Source organism: Dromaius novaehollandiae, unplaced genomic scaffold, assembly GCF_036370855.1.
Source record: "Dromaius novaehollandiae isolate bDroNov1 unplaced genomic scaffold, bDroNov1.hap1 HAP1_SCAFFOLD_33, whole genome shotgun sequence".
Lineage (NCBI taxonomy): Eukaryota > Metazoa > Chordata > Aves > Casuariiformes > Dromaiidae > Dromaius > Dromaius novaehollandiae.
The window spans coordinates 4,318,214-4,343,162 of record NW_026991456.1 but is presented as its reverse complement, the minus strand read 5'-3'; the positions used below and the strand labels follow the sequence as shown (position 1 = coordinate 4,343,162).

The following is a 24,949-nucleotide window of genomic DNA, read 5'->3' as shown; positions in this document are numbered from 1 at the left end:
AAAAGCCAAGCTACCGAGGAAAAGGTACGCTGTGTATGAAGCCGGGGGATCAACCTTGATCTGCGTGATCATTCCAAGATTCCCTATTAATGTGCTTAAAAAAAAGCAAGTCACCTTCACCTCTTGGCTTTGTTAGTCCAGAGAGGATAAACCTCAATGGCCTCATAGTGATTCCTCTCAGGCATGCTGGTAGCACACTCGTGTTATCTCCCAACAAGAAACTGATTCAACCCCTAGAAGTAATGGGAAGCTGGCAACACACAATTTATTTTCTCAGTAGTCACAAGTATGGGGCATTTTCATCATAGCTTCTGACTAGACTTCTTTAATTACACATTGAAATGACCTGTGATACAAGGGAGTACTGTTCCTATTTTTCAGGTCAGATAAGAAAGCCCAGAAAGATGAGATAGCTTATTTAAAAGGCAACAACAGCACTCTGAAACACTAGTGCTTCTTTCTGTATTGCAGTTACCAATACATTTTTTGCCTACTAACTAACCCCCAACCCCACCCCAATCCCCCTCCCCCAACTGGCCCTAACCTAAGCCCAACCAGCCCTAACCACAACCCTAAATGGCAGACCCTAACCCTCTAACCCTAAACCCTTAATGGCCCTGACTCCAACCCTCTAAACCCCCTAACCCTAAAACCCTAACTCCAACCCCTAACAACTCTTAATCCCAACCCTAACCCCAAACCCAACCCCAACCCTAAATGGCTCTAACCCTAACCCTCCCACTCTGCCTTGATGGCTCTGAGCGTAACCCCAACCTCTGACCTGCTACCTTGAACTTGTAGTCACCCTTACTCCTTGCCCTGTCACCCCTAAACTGGCTATGTAACCTGCTAAGGGTAGCTCTCTAAGCCTAAGGTGTATATGTGTATGACTGTATGTATGTATATATACAGTGCATACACATTTTATTATTTGTATATGTGTCTAAAAAGAAATAAGTATGGGAAGGCTTAATTTGCATATTTAATGAATTCATTAGCAAGAGTAGGATACTATCTGGGAGTAAATAATTTTTTTTATTTTAATTGTAGAGTAATAATTATTTACTCCCAGCTGGTATGCTAGAGAAAAAGAAGACAGAAGAAAACAGAGAGCAAAGCACAGATTAAAGAGCAAAGAAGAAAAGCAAAGAGCACAGCGGAGAGCAGAAAGAGCAAAGCACAAAGTGCAGACCACAGAGATTACAGACCACAGCGCACAGAGCAGAGAGCAGAGCAGAACACTCGTCGTTGCATCATCAGCAACTCTTGGGCTTCTATCCTCACAACACACAAAACGTAACAAACAAGCCCACATCTACATCACCTGCACATACTCTTCAGCATCCATCTCTAATCTCACCAATACATCAGCCAGCACATACTCTACATTCCTGCAGAAACAGGCAAGTGCACCTCCAGGTTTTTGGACAGCTCCCAGTAACAGGGTGACCAAGCGCCTCCAAAAACCGCCCTGCCTAGAAAACACCCAGCTCCGAGCCGAAGCTCCACACCCACGCAGGCAATGATTGATCACCACCTCGCAGAGCATTGGGGACTCAGGGGGGAAAAGAAACCCAGCTGGGAGCAGAACCCCAGCTGTGTGGGTCTTTGGTTGGTTGGGTTTTTTTGTTTTTTTGTCTGGTTTGTTTTTTTTTAAAAAAAATCTAAGAAATTCTAACTAGAACCTGAAAAAAGAAAAGAACATGCATACAAGGTTAGACACACTAACAACCCCACCCAACAACCAAACAACTGCCCACTCACTCCCACCCCAGCCATTCATCACCCCTACTAACAGAACCATCTCCTTCCATTCTTTTTTAAAGGTAACACTGTACTGGCTTAAATAAGAATCCCCCCAAATGGCCACTCAATCAAAAAAGAGTTTAAAGAAAAGAATACTTTTACTTCTTACTGAAACCCCCCCAAGAAGTTTCATAGATACATTATTCTGCTCTGGTGACTGCCATTACTACACACCCCCCAACTTCCCCCCCCCCCCCCCCCCCCCAAACACACACAAAAAATGGCAGCACAGAAGACACTGCCAGCCAGAAAGACCTATGACGCCACAACCGTGCAGCTCTGATGCCCTGGACGAGCCCATGAAAGAGTCAGATGCCACCACCCGTGACGGAAAAGGGCCAGCAAAGCTGGGAAAAGCAATGCAGAAGAGGCCAGCAAGAAAGACCTGAGGCTGTGACAACACTGGGGAGAAAACCCTGAAAGGGCGCCAGGAAGACACACAACAAGAGCGGGCTCAGAAGAGGTGTGGCCAGTGAGGCCTCGATGATGGCTGCAAAGATGACTGACTGCAAACGGCCACGATGTGGAGTCAGAGCAACAGACCACCCCCTTTTAGCTGCCTGCACAGAACAAGACACAATCCATTGGAGCAATGCTGACGAGTCAGGCCAGGCAAAAAGACAGTGGATGCCTGCCATGCTAGTGCTGCAGAGCACGGGCTGTGCTCCTTGAGCACAACGAGCAAGAGCAACATCAAGACCTGAGCAAAAGAGAGTACAGCTACAACACACACCACAGACTGCACAACAACACAGACACAGGCTGGAGCCGCTCTGCCTAGCACATCCTCACTTTCTGCCATGCACACCCCACTGCCTCATGCACACACACATCCCGAACCACCCTCCACTCTACACTGAACGTCAGCACACACCTGCGCGCGCACACACACACACACACACACACACACACACACACACAGTCAAGACACCCCAACACCCTTTGCCCATCAACTTAGCTCTTCCGGTGCTCTGCATCACCATCGGTCCTCAAGAGCCATCCTCAATGGCAGACCCATCTTCTCCGATCTTCCTTTGCTTGCCACATTTGCCTTCACCTGCCACACCAGAGCACAAGTAGTCACCCCCGTGCCAGTTGGCTCCAGCCTCACCTGCAAGAGCACTCTCCACCAAAGCACCATGGGTGCTCCGCTCACCTGAACTGCGCCAATTCCAAACACCAGCATCCTGGCTGGGGGGAAGCCCATGGCACCTGGAAAAAACAAAATAATGAAGCCACTCTTCTGGCAGGCAGCGCTCACCAGCCCTACAATGCCCAACACCAATCCGCTCACCTGAAATCCTCAGCCACGCTTGGGAAAGGCCCACACCATACCTGAAAAAGCACAGCAAAAGACATCACCAAGAGGCAACCCGGCATCACCCTACCACGCCATCAGATTCTGACCCAACAAGCTCCCCCTCTTACCTGCTCGGGCTCTTCTCAGCACTCTACTTCTCCTCTTCACAACTTCCTGCAAAACCTGAGACAACCACACCTTGAGGTGATGCCAAAACCACACCCCACCACAACAGTACCTCACTACAACACCTTTGCCTGCTCTGCTCACCCATCTTGACTGCTGGGCCATTGGCCGCCACGCCAAGGCCCACCAGGCACCTGTAAAACCAGAACAGCGCCAACGAGACAACAGCCCTACACTGGGCTCTGCCTCCTCTCTCAGACCAACACTCACCTTGCCCTGCTCCTCCCGGACGCAAGCAACTTGCTCTCCACAAGGCTCCACACCTACAAGCACAAAGCAAAAATTAACCAGGGAACCACTGACCACAACACTCCTTCCAACAAGGAATCTCTAGCTCACCTTCTTACGGCATTCCCCTTCCTTCCTCCATCTCCCTCAAGAGATCCAAACACTAATCCGCATCTGCAAAAATGCAATGTAAAATGGAACACACAGATGCTGACCAATCACTATTCCAGCCCATCACTGACACACTCCACGCACTATCATTCCTAACACCCACAGGCAAGGCAGCTCCAGCCCCGAACAGACACACAGACACAAACATGAAGGAAAGCCCTATGCAAAAAGAACTATTCCCATGCATAAGATGCTGCCAGCCAAAAAGCCCTACAATGCCACAACCACACAGCTCTGATGCTCCGGATGAGCCCACGGAAGAGTCAGACGCTACTGCCTGTGATGGAAAGGGGCCAGCAAAGCTGGGAAGAGTGATGCAGAAGAAGCCAGCAAGGAAGACCTGAGGCTCTGACGATGCAGGGAAGAAAATCCTGAAAGGATGCCAGGAAGGTGCAAAACAAGAGCGGCCTCAGAAGAGGAACGGCCAAGGAGGCCTCAATGATGGCTGCAAATGGCCACGATGCAAAACCAGAGTGACACGCCACCCCTTTTAGCTGCCTGCACAGAACAAGGTGCTATCCATTAGCACAATGCTGATGAGTCGGGCCAGGCAAAAGACAATGGATGCCTGCCGCGCTAGCGCTGCAGAGCATGGGCCACGCTCCTTGAGCGCAAACAAGAGCGACATCAAGACCTGAGCAAAAGATACCACAGCTACAACACACACCCCATAAACTACTCAACAACACAGACACAGGCTGGAGCTGCTCTGCCTACCACACCCTCACTTTCTGCCATGCACACCCCACTGCCTCTGCCTCACACACAGCACTCATCCAGAAGAGTTCTCCATACTACACTGTATGTCAGCACACACACCCAAGACACATCGACACTTTGCTCCTCACCTTAGCTTTTGCAGTGCTGTGCGTCACACCATTGGTCCTCAAGAGGCATCCTCAATGGCAGCCACATCCTCTCTGATCTTCCTTCGGTCACCACATTCGCCTTCATTGCCTGCCAAACCAGAGCACGGGAGATCACCCCCATGCCAGCCAGCTCCAGCTGAAGAGCACCCTCCACCAAAGCGCCACTGATGTTGTGCTCACCTGTGCCGCACCAACTCCAGACTCCAACATCATTGCTGTGGGGACACCCATGGCACCTGGAAAACCAAGACAAAGTTACTATGCTGCCAGGTAGCGCTGACCAGCCCTACAACAACTGAAACACCATTCTGATCACCCATTCTACCTCACCTGAAATCCTCAGCCATGCCTGCAAAGGGCCGACATAGTACCTGAAGAAGCAAAGTAGGCAGCCCCAGAAGCCAGGGTAGGGGTCAGAAGCAGAGCCACAGAAGGGCAGGTGGCACTAGGTTCACAGGCATGGATATAAGAAAGGAGCTGCCAGGCAAGACTGCAAATTGGTTCCTGGTGGTTCCGAGAAGTACAACCGTTTCTTCTCTCTCAGCACTGAGGCTTAGGCAAGAAGAGAGGTGAGTTCATTAGCTGAGGGGAGGTTGGTTTTTGAGCTCTTCAGGCACATGGGCTTACTCACAGTCCGCTTTGCTTTCCAACAAGGTGACTTCCTTTCTCATCCTACTGCAGTTACAGGAAGGGAGAAGGCTTCCTTCCCTCTTCATACAAAATCTGGACTCTTCTACAAGTCAGCATACTACAGAAAAACCCCACACAGTTTCTCCCTGAACAGGGCTGACAGTATTTCTGAGGAGCAGCAAAACATCCAGCGAGCCAGAAACCAGACTAGCTGATGAGAGCAATACCTCACACAGATCCACCTTACTGGAGATAAAACACACAACCACCACCTAGGGTGTAAGTGTAGAAGGAAATGTTTTCCCAGGACCCCTGCTCTCTTCTCTTGTCTGCAGTCCAGCAGAGGCACAAGCAATGCCTCAAGCATCAGCATGTTCAAAGAGCCCAGTGAGGAAGTTAGGCCCCTTCCACAGTAAACACACAAACACCAGAAAACAATACAGACAATTAACAGAGGATACAACTGCACACTCAGAAACCCTCGTCCACCCCTGAACACCCCACACCAAGATACCAACACAAAACCAAAACTGCCTGCTATAAGCAATTTTCTGGCATGCTCACAACTCCACCTTCAGCCATCTCATTGCTCTAACATTAAGGAATGGCCCTTGCTTCTCTAAATGCAGCAATAAGTCTTTCTGGATAGTTTCACTTCCACAAATGCTGTTATTTCCCAAGGCAGTTCCAGAGCACTATCCCCAAAGAGAGCAGAGACTGTGTGAACACCCTGGGTTTATGTAACCCTAGCCTCACCCACTGCCCTACCCACAAGCCCTTGGAAGGGGAGGGGCAAACCACTGGCAGCCATAAATACATAGGGCTAAGCAGAAGCAAGCCTTTTGCTTCCACTCAGTATCTGGATGGGAGAGCACAGAAAGGACAGACGGACCTCTTTGATAAAACAGACCATCTTCTTTATTACTGAAACCTTATATACTGAACCCATAATATCAGGAGGTATGTTATTAAGCTTTTTTACCCAAACTAGCACTAGCCTTTGCACTAAAAACTAAAAATCAGTTCTGCTTATGCTTAGAAAGAAAGCTACAAGATTCAACATAACCTGTTAAGGGAACACTACACCACAGTGCTCTAATTGGTTCAGACCTGCATATAATACAGCCGTTGTAGCAGGACAGCATTTCCTCTAGGGCAAACCAAGATATCAAAATAAACTCCTGGAACAAGGCTGCTTCTGTAATGTGAGTACTTCTGAAGAGGGGTACTTCCTGTATAGTACCTAGAGTGCTCAGAAAAAGGGGTCAGTAGGTGGAATGGGTAGTTCCCCAGGGGAGTACTAGCTCTGTATTTCTAAGTGGAGGACTGGCACAAGGAGGGAAGAGGGATGCTAAGAGGGCTGGAGAACCTACGCAGGGCTCTGGGGGCACAACAAGGAAGGCTGACAGAGTAGTCCAGAGTGAAATAAAGGGGTTCCTCAGGGCTCTACAGGACCAGCAGAGGTCTATGCAGCACAACAAAGCTCTAAAGAGGAACCCAGAGCAGATTAGACATCTCTTACGGAGACTAGAGAGCAACTAAAAGAAGCCAGAAGAGAACAAGCAAAGCCTCTGAAGGGGTTCAGAGGAAAAGAGGGGTACTCAGGCAGCTGAACGATGAACAGAGCACTCCAGGGCATAAGACAGGGCTCAGGAAGAGTTCTGAGAACACTGCAGAAGTTCTAAAGGAGCTAGAGAGCCAAAAGACAGCTCTAGGGAACAAGGAAAGCCCAAAGAGAGGTCCAGAGTGCACTAGAGGGGTGCTGAGGGGCCTGCATGGCCAAGGAATGACTTTGGGGAACAAGGAAGAAATCTGGAGGGCTTCTGAGGAGACTAGAGGGTTCCAAAGGGGGCTGTGGAGCCAGAGGACAGCTCTGGGGCACAACAAGCACCCCAGGAGAGGTTCTGAGCAGACTAGAGGGCTCCTAAGGGGACTAAATGGCACAGGGGAAAAAAAAAAAATCAAAACTGGGTAACATGACCGACCTCAGGAGGTGCTCTGAGTGGACAGGAGGGCTCCTATGGGATGTGGATGGCCAAAAGAGGGCTCCGGGACACAAAGGCCTCCAGAGGGGTTCTGAGCACACTAGAGGGGTCCTAAGGGAACTTGAGACCCAAAAGACAGCTTTGGAGCATGGCAAAGGCCTCTAGAAGGGTGCTAAGGGTTCTAGAGGGCCAGGAGTGGTCTGTGGGGGGGAAATAAAAGGTCAAAAAATGAAGCCAAAGCAGAATAGAGGGCTGCTAAAGGGCCAAAAGAGGGCTCCAGGGCATGAAGAAGGGCTCCGGAGGGACTCTGAGGGCTCTACCAGGGTCCTAAAGGGGTCTAGACATCCAAAACACAGCTCTGGGGCATAAAAAAGGCTGAAAGAGTAGTCCACAGCACACTTAGAGGGCTGCTAAAGGGTCTACATGGCCAAAAAATGACTCTGGTGAACCAGGAAGAAAACTGGAAGAGTTCTGAGGAGACTAGATGTTCCCTAAGGGGGCTGGAGGGCCAGAAGACAGCTCTGGGGCCCAATTGTGGCCAAAAGAGTGGTCCAGAGTACACTAGAGGGGTCCTCAGGGGTCTAGAGTGCCCACAGAAGACTCCGGTCCCAATCTTGGCCAAAAGAGGGGTCGAGAGCACACTAGGGGTTTCCTGAGGGAACCAATGAACAAAGAAAAAGCCTCTGGGGCCCCATTTTGGCCAAAAAAAGGAGTGCAGAGCAGACGAGAGGGCTGCTGAGAAGGCTGGAGGGCCAAATGAGGGCTCTGGAGCACCACAAAGGCCTCTGGAGGGATTCTGAAGGGACTAGCGGGGTGCTAAAGGGGCCGGAGGGCCAGAAGACAGCTCTGGGACAGAAGGGAGACTGAAAGAGTAGTCCAAAGTGCACTAGAGGAGTCCTAAGTGGTCTACCTGGCTGAAAAAATATCAACTGGGGAGCAGGGATGAGCTCAGGAGGTGGTCTGAGAGGACGAGAGAGATTCGCTAGGGTCTGGAGAGCCCAAAGAGCTCTGGGGCCCAATTTTGGCCAAGAGAGTGTTTGAGAGTGCACTGGAGGGGTGCTAACAGGTCTACAAGGCCAAAAAAGACTCTGGGGAACAAGGACAGCCTCCAGAAAGGTTCTTAGGTGGAATTTGAGGGATCCAAAGGGGTCGTCAGGAGAGCCAGAAGACAGCCCTGGGGCACAACAAAGGCCTCCAGAGGGATTCAGAGGTGACTAGAGGGGTCCTCTTGGTTCTAGAGGGCCAAAAGAGGGCTGCAGGGCACAATTTTGGCCAAAAGAGGCACCTAGAGTAGACCGGGGGGTTGTAAAGGGACTAGAAGGAAGAAAAAAAATGCTATATGGAACAACGAAGGCAAAAGGAGGGGTCCTGGTGGGACTAGAGAGGTGCTTGGAGAGCTAGAAGGACAACGGAGGGCTCCTGCACAATGAAGGCCAAAAGAGGGATATTGAAGGAATTAGAGAAGTCCTACGAGAGCCGGTGGACCAAAAAAGGGCTCTGGGAGCACTACAAAGGCCTCAGGAGGGGTTCTGAGGGTACGAGAGGGGTCCTAAGGACTCTACACGCTCAACTGAGCCCCTGGTGCACAATGAAGTCCAATGGAGAGGTTCTGAGGGGATTGGAGCAGTCCTAAGGGGACTAGACATCAAACAGAGGCCTCTAGGGTGCAATGAAGACTTTGGGGGCAGTGTTTGGACCACTTCTCTGAGGCTTTTGGGGTGACTGACATAACCGCTTCGCTTCACGTTACTCACAGCTACCTTCATCTATTACTTAGGGCTAAACCTGTTCCTATTTGCAGAGGGGCTTGTTGCTTGTTTAAACTTGACATATAGCCCACAACCTGCTCTGCGTGCTCCCTAGTCCCTTCTGCTTTCGCAACACTTGTGGTAATTCAAGGCGGTAATTAAGAGTCCCCATTGTCCCATAGGCTGGAGCAAGACATTGCTGCTGCTCTGAGGAGATGCCTAAAAGCCATGCTGTTTTCTGTAGCATCACTGGGGCTTCCCAGAGCCCAACGGTGTTCTCTTTGGCTTTTCCCGAGCCTTTTAGGTTTTTTAGGCTATTCCTTAGCCCGCCATTTCATGGCAATGTTCTCCTTAAGCATTGTGCACAGCACGATTATCCCAGATCAGCCACATCGTGTACGTACAGAGGCTTCTGAGAGGCGGCTCAGAAGAAAAGAGAGAAAAATCTCTTTGTCATCAGCGCATCCACCCGCCAACACTCTTCACCAGGAAGCGCTGTAAACTCCCATTTCTCTAAAGCGGGACTGAGTCAAGGCAGAGACGCAGATCACACCCCATCTTTGTTAGAACGCCTCACTGCTGCGGGGACTGGGCCTGGCAGCAGTTTTAGGAATGTTTGGGGCTTTGGAGAGAGTGCAGGGGAAGGTCTGGAGTCAGTGACAACGTTGAGGCAGGGCTTGGAGATGTTTTGGGGCCTGTAGGGGTGTTGGGGCAGGATTTGTGGGTGGTTTAATGGCTTTGGGGGGGCTGGTTGCAGGAAGGGTGGGACTCTGCGGGGCCCTCAGGGCAGGGGTGCCATCCCAGATGTGTAGGGAGCACATAGGGGTGCCCCACGTTGCTGTCAGCTCGGCGGGAGGAGCCACTGGTCTCCCACCCCATCAGATAGGGTGGCGGGGGGGGAGGAGGAGGGATCTATGAGCTTGCACAGAACGCCAGAGAAGGCAGCAGGGAACTCACCAAGGGCCCCGCATCCCAGAAAAGCTGCAAAGGAACCCGCGTCCCAGACGAGAGGAGACATCAGGCTGCTGTGCCGCTGCTGGACACATCCAGACCCCCGCGCAGACACACCCCCCCCCCCCCCCGCTCCTCCAGGCTGCGTCCACAGCGGTGAGCGCATGCCCTGGCCCGCGCTGGGGAGGAACTGGGGCCCTACAGGCGACACACGGAAAAGGCAGAGTCAGAGCCGCGCTCTGGCAGACCCGGCGCGGCGCGGCGCCAGGTCCGAACCCCCCGCCCCCCCGCCCCGCCGCCTCCACGAAGCGACAGCCCCGGCGGGCAGGACACAGCCCGACGCCCGCGGCCACCCGAAAGCACACGCTCGCCTCACCGGGATCCCCACGTGCTCGACTCCAGGCGGCCTCGGCCCTCGCCCGCAGCCGCCGAGCGAAAACACCCACCCTGCTCGCCGCCATCTTGCTCCCCGCCGCCGCGCATGCGCTGGCTACGGACAGCGCGGGAGGGGCGGGGGCGAGCGGGAGCGGGAGCGGGAGCGGGGGGGGGGGGAGGCGACACCCGCAATGGCGCCCTCGTGTGGTCGTAGCGCGGCGCTGCAGCCGGCCGGCTCCCGCGGGCGACCCGCAGCCCGCCGCGCCAGCCCGGTGCTCAGGCCGAGCAGCGAGCGCCCCGAGGCTGCTCTGCCCGTGCCCGAGAGAGCGGCGGGGATCAGCGAGCAGGCGCTGGGGCTGCCCCGGTCGCGGAGCAGCTCTGAGACGGCACTGCCCGTCCCCGCACCCCCAGGAAGCACCAGGAAGGAAAAGCCCTCTCGGGAAAAGCGCTCCCGGTCCGTGAGCACCGGGCAGGGGTGGACGAGCGCCTTCGCTTACCCGTCCCCGAGAGAGCGGAGAGTAGCGGTGAACACGGTGACCGGCAGCGCACACGTGTGCGCCGGCTGCCTGCACTGTTCTTCGTACGCAGCGGTGGCCGGCGGCGGCTGCAGTGCTGCCTTGTCGACACGCGAGGACAGCGGTGAGCGGGACGGAACGCAGTGCGCATGCGCTACGCCGATGAGTGTGCAGTGCCGCTTTTCAGACCCGCGATGGCAGCAGTGAGCGCGGCGGAACGCAATGCGCATGCGTGCTCCCTTTCGGTGCAGTACCACCTTCTCCCCAGTATCAGGGTCCACTCAATAAACAAAATAGTATGATAAATGTTGTCATCTGCTCCAAGTGCTTTCGCAGAAGAGAACGACATCAAAATGAGGTATTATTGCATTTAGTCTCCACTACACGTGCTACCCCAGTGCCACGGACTTGCTTTAAAGGATCAGTGACGTACGCGTTCTGGCAGTAATATTCACGGAATGAATATGCACTCGATCAAGTAGGAGTGTTCATGAAAAGCTTTGCCAGTGCGTCGCTAGGTAACAAACCTAGACAAGCAGCTATTTGCCCTGATCCTTCGGCTTACGTTTCTTCTGCCCGATGTAGTCTAACGTACCTGAACGCAATGGCCTTGCGAGGCAGTGACACGGTGTCCGTGGGGTGGCTGTTCCAGGGTCTCTCGGGCTGTTCCAGGGTCCTCGGACAGCAACGGTGCTGGTCGACTTTCCCTTGTGCTGCACAGCAGGACAGCTCCGCACCGTGCCCTCCCAGCACTGCCGCTCCTCCCAGCAGCTGCCTAACTGGCCCCAATCCTGAGCAAAGCTACGACTCCCAGGAGCCCGCAGCACCCCTCCTTCTCTCCCTGCCCTCCCCATTTCCAAGAGGGACAGCCCCAGCCCCTGGGGACAACCCTGCCCGGTCACACTGCTGTCCTAAAAGCGGATTCGTTGCCCCGTGTGCACTAAGCCAATAATTACACGCTCAGGAGAGACATTTGCTTATTTATTTCAGAGTTGCGCAAGCCTGGCTGCTCGGTGGTTTCCCACAAATCAAGCGCATTCCCCCCACCCCCCCCACCCCCGGCTTTCCAAGTAGCATTTACACAAACAAATTGCAAGGTTTGCAACTTTCCCTTTTACACCGGTTGGTTAGTGATTTACCTACAACTGTAATATTGCTTACACACCATTTTACTACTACACATGCTCAGGGGAGGGGTCTTCACCCGGGCGTGGGTCTTTCTGACCTATCAGCGTGATTTTCTTGTATTATAATGAGGACAGGTCAGTTAGGGGATACCTCGAATTCTTTTGCTAAATTGGCAATGTATGCATAGAAAACAAAGCATCTTGATTTACAGTTTCTTTAAGGCTTTAGCAGTTCTAGGACGGCCTTGATTAAAGAATTATTTCCTCCCAGGAAATAGAGAGGTTCTCCTCATCTGCCTAGTTTAAAGAGCATGAACACTCTTTCTGAGCTTCCAAGATTGTCTTGCAACACCACCAGAGATGGAAAATGCTTCCTGCCCTGTACCGGGGAAAAACAGGGGCATTCCACTGTCCCCCGTGACCTGTGGGGACTCAGGCGTGAGTGACACACGTCCAGTAAGGAACAGACCCAGCGGGCCACTGCTGCAGGGCTGAGAAGGCACCGGCACCTGGAACCACAGCTCCTGGCCTGCCACAGAGCACGATGCGGCTGGCTGGTGGGAACGCCGCTGGCAGAGACCTGCCCGCCCCCGCCACCTCGAGAGGCGCAGCATGGTCACCCAGTAGCCCCGTCTGAGAAGACTACACCTCCCAGCATACCGTGCACGTGAAAATGGCGGCCCGGAAGCCCAGTGCTGGAAGACTACTGCTCCCGGCATGCCGCGGTGAAAACTACGGCTCCCCGCATGCCAGGCCGCCAACTCCCGCCCCGCCCCCCCCGCCCCCCGCAGCGCTAGGGGAGGTTTGACCCTCGGGAGATGCCGTTCCTTTAGGTTTATAAGTAGCTGATGGGAGGGTGTTAGATTACAGCATGTGTAGAAGGTTTTTTAGAGAATGTCATCAACCAGAAAGACCCAGAACATATCTTGTATTTACACTCCTCTTACCAGCACCACTTTGTCTGCCTGTCTAGTTGCAGTGTCCTTAAATGATGGCAGCTATAAGCAACTTTTGCCCCCTGGTCTCCAGGACTGGCTCTTTAAACAGGTGTTGTTCTTTCTGATAGAGCCCCGAGTGACATACCACTGACTTCCTCAGTGTGTGGTGATGTACATATTTGTGGTACAATGCCAAAGTAGGCCTTGTTAGCAAGACTATTTGTATCATCAGAAGACAAATACAGTGCAGTCTCCATCCTTCAAGATATTCAAAATCCAACTGGACATGATCCTGGGCAACTTGCTCTAGTTGACCTTGCTCTGAGCTGGGTGGTGGAGAGGGGAAGGGTGCTGGACTAGATGATCTCCTGAGGTCCCTTCCAACCTCAGTAATTCTGTGAGAATTGTCTGAGATGAATCCCACACTTGGAGTTCTACTTGGTAGTTTTTCTATTTAAAGAAACAAGAAGAGAATATAGACGATTAACACTGCTTATGTGTGTGCATGTGATTTACATAGGTCCATATCCTTGTTGAAATTCCAGAGAACTCCATGCGTGAATACAGTACCACAGGAATGTTTCCTTATGCATCGTAATAGGAAGAGTTTTGTGTTTTAAGATTCAGAAGTGCAAAGAGATGTTGTCAGCCGAAAATCCTCTTCTGTTCAGCAGGATTATTTAGCATAATGACATTACGTATTCAGCTTTGAATATCAAAAGGCAGTATTATGTTTCTTCTTTAATTCCTGTATTTTCATGGGCCAATGATTTTTTTGATCCCATTGGTATTCTGTAATTACATATTAATTGCATTAAGTTCAGAAACATCATCAAAGAAGCACCACGCAATGGTAATCTTAAAAATGTTAGATTCAGATTTCTCTCGTCTTCCATTCTACATTGTTATAACCACGGCTCTCATCTTTTAATCTTTTTTCCTTGGTATAGCCTTTATCACGAATAGAGATTCATAATGTGCTCAGAATATGATGCCTCAAAATATTGTATAAATTGCAGCCATGTGTTGTCTTGCTTTGATGCTTGCACTGATTCTTTAGCTCAGTGCATTGTCCTTTGTCTTGACCTCGTTATTTATGGCTCCAATGAGCTGTGGAAAATGAGCAGCCAGGTCATCCTTTCCAAATTAAAACACTAGCAAGGTCAATGTAGGACAGGAAATAGAACATTTGGAATATCGCCACTTTTCTGCCTTATTTGCATATAAAAAGTGGGGACTGGAATGGTAGGAAATGGGTCCATTTTAATTTATTATAAAAAGTTATGATCTTACCCTTCCCTCTGCCCGGTTTATGCCTTAATATCAAGAGAGCACTCTTGCCCTTACTGTTTCAATCTTCCTAGTGTGACTGTATGGGAGAGGGGGGAAAGCGTGGCTATGTATGTGGAAAAGGAATGCTTTAAATAGCTGATCTTCTTCAGCATTGTCCTGTAAACACATTTGCTGCCGTCATTATTTCTGAAGCGCACGTTAAAAGTTGAATATTTACCACAGTCTTTACCAATGTTTCTGACAGAGCAATGGAGGAAGGGAAGGACGTCATCAGCCTTTCAATTCAAAAATGTTGTCCACAGTCTGCTGTGAACAGTTAACCTGCTATGTCACTCAGGGGCACTAGAGTCTTGATTACACACAAAACTATTTTCTAATCATTTTCCGTATTACCCTGGAAATTAGCTGTGTATCTTTGGTGTGACTTATAATGGCATCTAGTAGCTAATAACCTGTATCAATATACCTAGTTAACTTTTTGTTAGAATCAAATGTAAATACAGGGATTCTTCTTTTCTGCTTATTTCAGAGATGCTGCGTAGCAGGATAACAAAGTGTTTGCTTTCATGTCACCTGTTAACTGGTTAATGGCTTATGGAAATTTTATGTCTTCTCCTGTTCACTTTTGCCAAGAATATATCAATGATTCTTTTTTTTCTTGGATATCTTTTTTTTTTAAATACCAAGTGGTTACCTTAGAAAAATATCGTATGGTGAGTAGACAGAGATCCTTTCTTATTGTAAAAATAGAAGAAGAAGATGGATTAATTAGGCTTTGGACCTAGGCAATATCATTCACTGTTTTATTTTTACGGCTTCTGTGTTAATGAATATCTTGTGCATCTCTTTGATCCCCTGAGAGAACATCCACACAATGTCCTCTATGTTTTATGTCCCAGGGTTGGCGTTACATATTACAGGCTATCTGGTCATCATTGCACCACTGCTATTTCATCTTCTGACTGTGAATATCCAAGTGTGGTGGTTGACATTGCCAGACTGGTGTTGCCACCTGCTGGGTACATGAACTTTTCCTGCTCCAACCTGTTTGCCTATATGCATGTTTTCATTCTTTGTCAAGCATCTTTTTTAGCTATTATAAGGAGGATGTATTTGATGAAACATAGGTGTCTAGATCTGGTCTAGTCATCTTAGGCTCCCTTTATATTCAGAAAAGAGCAAAAGGACTTTCGTTGGCTCAGTTCATCTTATCCCAAAGTAGATGTTTAAAACAGGTCAAATAAGCAGCAACTTAAAATTACTTCAGTCTTTTACTGTGCATAAAAAGGGCATAATATGATTAGCTTGGATGTAGATATTTACTATTTTATATATATATATGTATGATATATATATGCTATGCATACATGATATACATATATGATATATATGATGTATATTTGATATATATATATATGTATGATATATATGTGTGTCTGTGTATGATATGTATATATGCAGATATTTACTAGTGCCATTGCCTGAAAGGCCAGTGGCAGGGCCATGGCTGCTGGCTGTGCTTCTGAGGTCACAGCAGCCTCAGTGCCTCATAGGCTGGAGGGAGGCCCCTGGCTGCAAGTTGTGCTTGTGGGGTGGAAGAAGTACCAGTGCCTCATAGGCCAGTGAGAGGCCAATGACTGCTGGCTGTGCTTGTGAGGTCACATCGACCTCTGTGCCCTACAGGCCAGTGGCAGGCCCCTGGGTGCTGGCTGTGCTTGTGAGGTCACAGCAGCCTCAGTGCCTGATAGGGCAGTGGCAGGCCAGTGACTGCTGGCTGTGCTCGTGAGGTCACAGCAGCCTCAGAGCTGGCTAGGCCAGTGTCAGGACTAAGGCTGCTGGCTGTGCTTGTGAGCTCACAGCAGCCTCAGTGCCTGATAGGGCAGTGGCAGGCCCACGGCTGCTGGCTGTGCTTGTGAGGCCACAGCATCATCGGTGCCTGATAGGCCAGTGGCAGGCACATGGCTTCCAGCTGTGCTTGTGACGTCACAGCAGCATCCGTGCCTCATGGGCTAGTGGTAGGCCCATGGCTGCTGGCTGTGCATATGAGGTCAGAGCAGTCCCTGTGCCTCATAGTCCAGTGTCAGGCCAATTTCTGATGGCTGTGCTAGTGAGGTCACAGCAGCCTCAGGGCCTGATTGGCCAGTGGAATGCCCATGGATGCTTGCTGTGCTTGTGAGGTCACTGCTATGGAAATGAGGCTCGCCGGGCACCATAACAGGGTCTGACCCTAGGTTCCTGCAAGAAAGTTCAGAGCCAAATCAAAGCAAATTAAATAATTAAATTTTAATGATGCACATGCAGTAATTACAGCTCGAGCTGGGTGCCTCCGAAGAGGGAGCCCAAACAAAGAAATCCCTGGGCAATTATAGCTTTTTCCAATTAAGTTTCCCACCCCTCACGCGGTAGTTAGACCAACAGTAATTTTTTTGGTCTGGGGTCTCCTGCTCCTTATTGGCTCTCATCGTTGCTCCTAGGCAGGCTGTTTTTCTCCCTTAGCTTTACTGTTGTGGTTTCTGCTGACGGTTGTACCTTCGTTTCTCCTTGCGTCTTACCATTGTCTCTCAAGGTCCTGAGAAGGAGGAGGTGATTCCAAATCATAACAATTAACACTGCCCCAGCAGTGAGCTAAGGCTTTGCCCCTCAAGGTCCTAATGCCCTGCGCTGGTCTTATTTCAAAGCCTTGACATCCTCCCTTTCGGAGTGTGAGACGCAGGAATGCAGACTGCTTGTACCTTCCTTATCTTCCCAGCTTGAACCAGCTCTGAGGCCCTTTTCTTACTGGACTAAGTAAAAGTTCATTATTTTATCTAAGTGCGGCCTAAGGCTTCAGCAAATTTAGCTACTCATGCTAAGCAAGTTTTACAGAAGTTGTGCTAAGCGGCTACCTCGAGACAGTTTCAGTTTGCTATTCTTTAACAGTCCCCCCCTTTGTTTTTATGAAGCATCCCTGTTAATCTTTTAAACAGAGTTCTCAAAGCCTTTCGAGGCGTACTATCGCTTTCCATAATCTTATGTATAATATAATTGTAAGTAATAGGCATAACACAGTTAAACTGAACACAACTACTACCGGGTGCAACACGTGATTATAAATCCCTGTTGCTGTTGGTGACCATCCTAGAAGAGTTTCCCAGCCATGATGTTCTCCGTCCCTCTTTACCCTTTCCAAGACGTGGTGTATCTCTTCCGCATCACAATGAATGGTGATTAGAGTTTTTTGTCCATTGTTCCGGGTGCATTCTAGCAGTCAACGCAAATCATCGCATTGTAGTAGTTTCTTTACTAGCATAAGATTCATTCCAATGGGGATAGGGAGTAAATTTTGGCTCAATGTATAATTAGATTGTAACAGTTGCATCCCATAATTTGGGGTAAAGCTACAAATACAAATGTTTGAGTGATTACTTGTATCTACAACACTGCTCTCTGTAAGATTACAAAGTGTTCTTACACAGACACATCCTTTTTCAACATATACAAGTACAGTTCAACTTTCACAGCAAAAGAAGAACATAGTATGACAGTATATGGACTGTTCCATTCAGGTTTTAACTTGGATTTTTGTGGAAATACTTTAACTAAAACTTCGTCCCCAGGCTGTATACCAGGCACTTGTATTTCAGGTGGTGCGGATTGATATCACTGAGCATTTTTTTTTTTTAAGACTTTCAAAGCTTTTTTTTTTTTTGGCATACTTAGAACATACTCTAGACAGTTTCAGTTCGCTATTCTTTAACAAGGGAAGCACGCTCTATCAGGCATAAGCTGACAGAAATCGCCTTCCCCCGAACATTGCCATTCACTCCGGCCGTGGCACAGCCCCTCTGTCCCTGCTGGGCCCCGCTTCGCTGCATCCCTTCCCCACTTTGGTGTGTCTGGCACCTCTGCTTTGGCTGCGATGGCCGCACGGGGCTGTGTTGTCAGCACCAGCTGCCTGTGAGTAGCCCTGCACCCCAACACACCCCGTCATTCTCCAGCTGGGCCTCCGCCGATTTCCCTTTACCTTAGGCAGTTGCTAGACATCACTAGTTCCCTTCAGCCTCGCTCCCGCCACCCAGGCCCAGGGAAGCGCTAGCAGCTTCTGAGCAGCCGTGCTGACACTTCACCTGCCTGAGCAACAGAGCGACTTGCTTGCCGCACTGCTGCCGGGCGCTCCTGCGGCACCCCATTCGCGCCTTGGCTACTGCCAGGCCCCGTGTGCCAGCGCGATCTCTGCCGCCCATCGGCATTACCGGCACCTGTTAGAAAAGGACGCCTAAGGGAAAAGGACTGGGAAAAAAGCATTTCTGCTTTTCATGGTGAAATTCCGCACAGAAATCTGAAGCACTGCCAAGGACTGGGTTTTGTTTTGACGGCAACTTTATTGCTCTGAGAACACTCTTCAAGCTCGGATTGGTTAGCATTGTTTGGAGAACGGCTCTCTGTTGGGTTGGATGGTAAGTGGTGGTGTAGATGGTAAGCTTAGTCAGTCTTGACGGCTCCCGTCCTCAAGCTCTGCAGCTGAACGACAAAAGGAAGCAGGCTCACTCCCTGTCATGACATTCAGCACAAACCCATCTGCTCAGCGGTTTGCTTTCTAAACAGCAAAGACCTGAGCCTGCCCGCAGCTTGACGTGCGCTGTGACTCCGGGACTGCAGCGACCTCGAGAGGGAGGCTTCCAAAAGCCTCCCAGGAAAAGCCACTGCCTGTCCGTTGCGTGCTAGGACGGGCGTACTGTGCAGAAGAGCAGGACACAGCTACCTGCTCTCCTGACCCACAGTAGACCTTAGGGACGTGACATTTGGTGGCAGTTTTGCCTTCTTTCCTAGTGACCATTCAAAACTGGAAACACACACACGAGGAAAACTTGTGTCTCTTTCAATTGAGGCAGAATATTTGGAAGCCAGGGCATACTGCACAGCCTTCCTGACGCAAGCCCTTGAAGGCTGCCCGCCCCGTGGAGTTGTTTACTGCCATGGTTGCTGTATTGTTCCCATAAAGAGCCGTCTGGAGGATGGCCGTCTCCCTTCTCCTCCCGTGGGTACTTCCGGAAAGGAGGATCTGAGCATTCCAAGCAGCTTTCCAGCTTCTTGATGGGTCTGCTCTTTTTCTTCTTGCTCTTACGCTTGTGACTGTCCATGTGGAGTGCAGAGAAATCCAAATCATACTGTCGGAAGGAAAGGGGCAAGTTAAGAACAGAAAAAACAGATGTGGCACTCGATGCCTACATGGGACTGTATTTTATCAAGTCTACTGCAGGGGATGATTTGCAGCTGCTCTGCGGTAATTTCTGAACATCTGCCTTACTAAGAAACGCACACCCTCAGAGGTCGAGCGGACATTAGGTCTTGGCTTGTACACACATCATTAATTGAGGCTAGTTCTGGAAGAGGTGCCAAAGAAAACAATCATTCTCGTAGCCTGATCCAGAACCGTGTGCACATGTGCCTCTAACTGTATGGTCCCGTTAGTGGGTAAATTGGTCTCGTTAGTGGGTAAATAAAAGTGGAATATTGGCGAGGAGACAGGAGCATGTTGACCGGCCAACTAGTGCAGCTGCCAAAACACTTGGTGTTCAGACTCCAAGGGGAACGGCGGGTCGCGACCCTTAGGTGCACCACACAGGCATCAACCTGGACTCACGTATTCCTAAAGAATTACTGCTTCCCTTGTTATCTGTACATCTAAAGAATTACCGCTCTCCTTGTTATCTGCAGCGCATGCACACTACGCCACATTGTAGCCTATTCTTTCGCCTTAAACCCCCACCCCCCCTCCCCCTGAACGTCGCCAGGGGCCGATGCTCTATGGTGCCTGGGGCAGCCCGGTCACCTGCCTGCAAGGTTCCTGGGATTCCCCTTATGGTTTGGGGATTTCAAGGTAATAAACATCTAATAGCTTTATTCCAGAGCGGTGTCTTCTACCCCTGCGTATTCCAAGCAGCAGTCAGCACCGTTAGCAGTCCCCTTCTGAAGTGCTAGCACAGCTCAGCAGTATCTTTCCTGCCTTCACTTGATCGACCTACCCACGTGATCTCCAGACAGACGCCGCACTATTGAGAGCTCTTTAAAGCCAACTGGGCGGACAGGAGGAACAGCCAGAGAAGAACAAGAGGAACTGCGGAAATCTCTTTTCTCGGTCTTTCTCCGTTTCCCTTCTATTTTGTTGTCGCTCCCTCCGGCGTGGGGATGTCCTCTTTTTCTGTTTCTTTGCTTTTCAGCCTTCCGGGAAGAGCCCTCAAAACCGGAAGGAACTGACACAGCTGAAGGTGCTCGTCGTTGAGGAGAATAGTTTTCAGACTGCTGCTCCGGGACTGGACAGCGGCGCGCGTCTGCTTGGTGGCTGCTGAAGTGATGCCCGCCTTCCCCTCTGGCGTGTGATGACAGGTGGAGCCACCTGCTTTTGCAAGAATGCTCGTGTGACCTCTCTTGCTCTGTTCGTCCTCTGCTTCGGGATCGGTAAGGAGGACATTTTCCGGAGCTTCTGCCCTTATCCAGGCAGTTTCTGTCACTACGGGAAGACGTGCGCCTGCTTCCAGGGCAATACTGCTGCAGGTGGCAGTTTCGCTTGTTTCTTTCCAGCCTGCGAGAGCACCTCCTCTTGTGGGAATCACCGCCCATTTCTGTGACGCCAATGGTATTGGGATCCTCTTTCAGGGCTCCGTTTCTCTTTAAATGACTTGAGCTCTGTATTTCAAAAGAAGAGATCGTGAGATGGCTATGTGCAAACACACAGCTTGGAGAAGCCCCAAACACAAACCCCTCCTACCAGGGAGTCCCACAGATTGCCTCAGGAGATGAAGAGGAAAAAAACAACAAAAAATGCCCCACTCTGCTTTAATTCGAAGTGCAAGGCCAGCAAGTGTTGTTCATTCCTACTTTTGGTTTTTGGCCGACTGGAAGCAAATGAGCATCATTTTTGAAAGCCCATCCAAAGAGCTGAGCACGGATTAAGGATGGCCCCAAATTGCGCGCTCTCTCTCTCTCGCGCTCTCTCTCTCTGTCTCTAGCTATGTACCTGCGTCCATTTTTCCCCTTTCAACTTTCCCTGAAACCCCCAGCATACTTGTTCCAGTGCTCAGGAATAAGCCATTCTGGTTTTGCTGTCTCAGCTCAAGTGACAGCACTAAAAATAAACCAAGCAGTCTTTCCCTTTTTTTTTTCCCCAGGATTTGAGCATGACTAGGCTCTACTTCCAATGTCTCGCTGTGCTTCAGGAAGCGGAGCTGCAAGTAAAGAAGCAGCAGGGCTGCACGCAATTCAGCAGCAGCCACTGTTTGAGTGATTCCGGCTGCAGCAGGAGAGCTGTGAAGAAAGCTGCAGGGTGGGAGGGAAAATACAATGCAGACGCTACCAAAAAAGGAAAAAAAAAAAAAGGAAGAAAAAGACAATTCCCACTACCCATTTGGTGCCTCTCTCCTTCCCTCTCTTCCCCCCTCCCCGTTACCTTCAGCATACGAGGAGCAAGCTGCGGTCTCAGAAATCCAGCCCCCTTCTTATTAGCCCCTGGCTGACCAAGGCACGAAGGGGGATAAGATGGCACGGGCGCGTCAGAAGTGCATTCTCCAAGTGTCTCACCATCGCACCTTGGGAAACAACAGTGATCTCAGTTGAGACATGCCCTGTCAGCCTCCTCTTGGGCTGAATCCCATCCTGCCATCATCTAGGAGCAGCTGATACGTCATACTGAGAACGTAACCAAGACTACAAGCTGAAAATTAGATGCTGCTCTTCCTACCACGGCCGTCCCTTGCAGAGCAAGAACTCATCCTTACACCACCTCTGGCCTGAATTTCTCCTCCTTTATGGCATTCGCCAGCTCCACAGAGCACGTACGTAGCAAGTTACGCAAGTGCAGCAGGTGAAGGCCAAGCAATGAAAGACACTGCGTGACATGGGGAATTCCAGACTGGACAGAACGCAATTCTACCAATAGTCCTTTCCGCCCAGGACAGAAGGAAAAACACGTCAGAGGAGCAGAAGAGAGGTTTCAGCAGCGTGAAAGGGAAAGGTACCCCAAACCCATCTGAATACTCGCTCTTACCTGATATAAAAAAGTAAATACGCCTGCTGACTGAGAACAGTTTGGAGGTCGCAAAGGACTACCGAGGCATCATTCATCTCATACCACAGTCCATTACTGGCCTGCAAAGAAAGGCAACGATGCCTTTAGAGCAACTCTAGAGCGTGCTCTCTACAGGAAAACCCAGACAGAACACTAGCAGACAAAGGAGACACCAAGACTAGTCAAAGGAGACAGGTAACGAGCTCTTTCCCCTTCAAAACAATGGTTGTCAGTAACATGCTGGGACAAGTTTCTCTTCACCAGCACAGATTCTGCCCTGCAAGAAATGAAGCTGATGCTTACCTTGGTGAAGCAGAAATAGTGTCCTGCACGACCGCTGGCACCTCTGTGCACCAGGACTGCATATAAGGCGTAGAGAACTGGTTCTCCAACTGGCTGAGACATGTATGCTCGCAGGTCCAAATACTCTGGATATTCCACATCCTGAAGACAGAGCAAGAGGATTCAAAACTCATCTGGGAACACTTCGTGAAAGAGCCGGGGAAGAACACTGCTAAGAATGTGGGCTGGAAGCTCAGACAGACATGTTTTGCCTCCTCAGAAATCGGTCTTCCCAGAGACAACATTTAATCGCTTCCATTGCAGAGAACTGCTCAATGCAAAACCAGCTCTTTCAGAGCGGAGCATACGCTTATCGTCACACGGGAGCTTTGCTGTTACCGGAAGAGAAAGAGTAAGACCTACTTCTTGCGCTGATTTTGCCTAGACATCTTCTGTCGCTATGGTTACAGTCGGCCGACATTAACAACTTTGAACAGAGCGTTCCGCCTTGGGAAATCTCCCTTCCCAAGAAGGCATTACACTTGCATAGATACCTTGCTAATCTTTCCACCAGTGAAGTTGGCAAATCTTTTCAGGGCTATGGTGAGAACGTTGGAAGAGCGATGTATTGTAAACCTCTTGGATGCAGCAACCATCTTTTCACACCTTCAAAGCAAGCACAGGCAATTGTTTCAAGGCATCTTCCCCCCTCCCCCTCACGCCAAAAGTCAAGCAAGTTTCCATGTCTCTCTCACGCTCATCCTAGCTGAATGGTATTTCCTTGCCTAAGACGGGGCTTCTTTCCTTAAAGCCACACCCTGCATTTCAGCCTTGCTCCTGCAGAGAACCTGGCAGGATGTAGGAGGCCAGCTCGATAAGGAGCGGGAACGTTGTCTTTCGGTAGCCAAGCAAATGCCTGAGCACGTATCTTTGCTGGGCCCAAAAGTAAGGCTTGCCAACAACACGCAAGGCAGCAGGAACGTGACTCTCTCACCGGAGCGTGGTTCCGGAATGCGAGCTAGCGCCTGCGCTTCTTATCAAAGATTTCCAACTAGTTGAACAGAATGACACCGATTCCGCTCTAAGAAGCAAATGTACTCTTTTCCAAGCTTTGGGTGACTTCAGGGTTCATTAGCTGCACAACCCAAAGCTGCTCCGAGGCGGACAATGGGTTCGGCCACTATCTCCTAGTCCGATGGCATTAGGAAGACTACTTACTTGCTACATTTGTAGCAATTCTCACCATCCAGCAGCTCAGGTCTCACAAATTCTTCGAGCGCCCCGGGGACAGAGGAGGCTGCCTGGAGGAGGAAGAAAGGAGGGCACTGAGTTGCTGGAAACTCAAATGCCAACCCGCAACTCCTCTTTTGCCGCAGGGCCTCCCTCGTGCACACGTGGGAGACCTACTTGCGAAGCAGCGAACACCGCGAAGAAGGAGGCAGAAGCAGAGTATGCTGAACACTGACCTTGTTTGAAAAGGACTGTACTTTGGTACCAAGAGCTACCTGTCTGCGGTAGCGCACAATCAAGTTATCTGTGGTACGCCTTTGCGTAAATCACAAGAGCAAAAAAAGCCATCGCGTACCAATCAGAAGTGTATCGGGGTAGTCCAAAACTGGGAAGTATCATAGGACGAGCATGCGTGCGGGGATACGCTAATTGCTCTCTCTCTGGCTTAAACCCCCCCACACACGGAGACCATTCACGGGGCTTCCAGAGGAGGACCAAGTCCAATCCACCTCCCAGCCTCCACCAAGCGTTTTTGCCGTGAACAGCATACATGCCTACGTGAACTCCGTCGAGTTTAGAAAGCCACAAAAAGAAAGAACAGCCCCCGAAAGCTCGGGGCCTTCAACGGCATCGTCAGCCACCGCTCCAAGACGTCTTACCTTTATCTCCAACGGGATATCGAGGAAGGCCTCATAGGACTCTGAAACTGCTTGGCAGCTCAAGCACGTTACTGGAAGCCAAACAGAAGCACTTCACAAAATGGGAAGGAGACTCACTTTGCCCGTTTACATTATTGAGAGCCGCTACTTCTTGGCACACCGCAAGCTCTTTGCGACAAACGGGCACAAAGGCACAGATCAGTTCCAAGGACAGTAGTAGTTTCCAAAAGTACCTCTGGATCTTAGGAATCCTCCAAATATTTGGTGAATGACCGTGGTGGCTTGCGACGACGTGTCCAAGCTGGAAACAAATTATCATCAGCGCTCAGAAGAGCCGAGGCGGAGAGGTAGCTCTTTCTTCAAAGAGCTTTTCTTTTCTACGAAAACCCTGGGCAAAGGTTTTCACGTAGGGTAGGAAAGGAAGGCGTCAAAAGTGCTAGAGAACACTTCAAGGTTAACTTGGTTCTGCTTACCTGGTGCTTCCATTCAAGCAAGCTGTCTGCATAGCAGCCACGGTGTAACATAAGAATTCGTGAGCATCTTCCTGTCTGCCAAAACAGAAATGCTCCCCTATTCCTAATAAACACAAAGGGCACAATGCTTATCTCTTCA

At 50.2% G+C, this 24,949-nt stretch overlaps 1 long non-coding RNA gene across 1 annotated transcript; it reads right to left on the bottom strand.

The window, feature by feature from the left end:
- Positions 1-2,735: 2,735 nt before the first annotated feature.
- LOC135326638 (uncharacterized) lies at positions 2,736-3,406 on the bottom strand. The gene is made up of 4 exons (XR_010386936.1): positions 3,235-3,406; positions 3,101-3,141; positions 2,963-3,018; positions 2,736-2,863 (listed from the first exon to the last, which is right to left on the bottom strand). It is a non-coding gene; the product is annotated as an uncharacterized LOC135326638 (long non-coding RNA).
- Between the last annotated feature and the right edge of the window lie 21,543 nt (positions 3,407-24,949).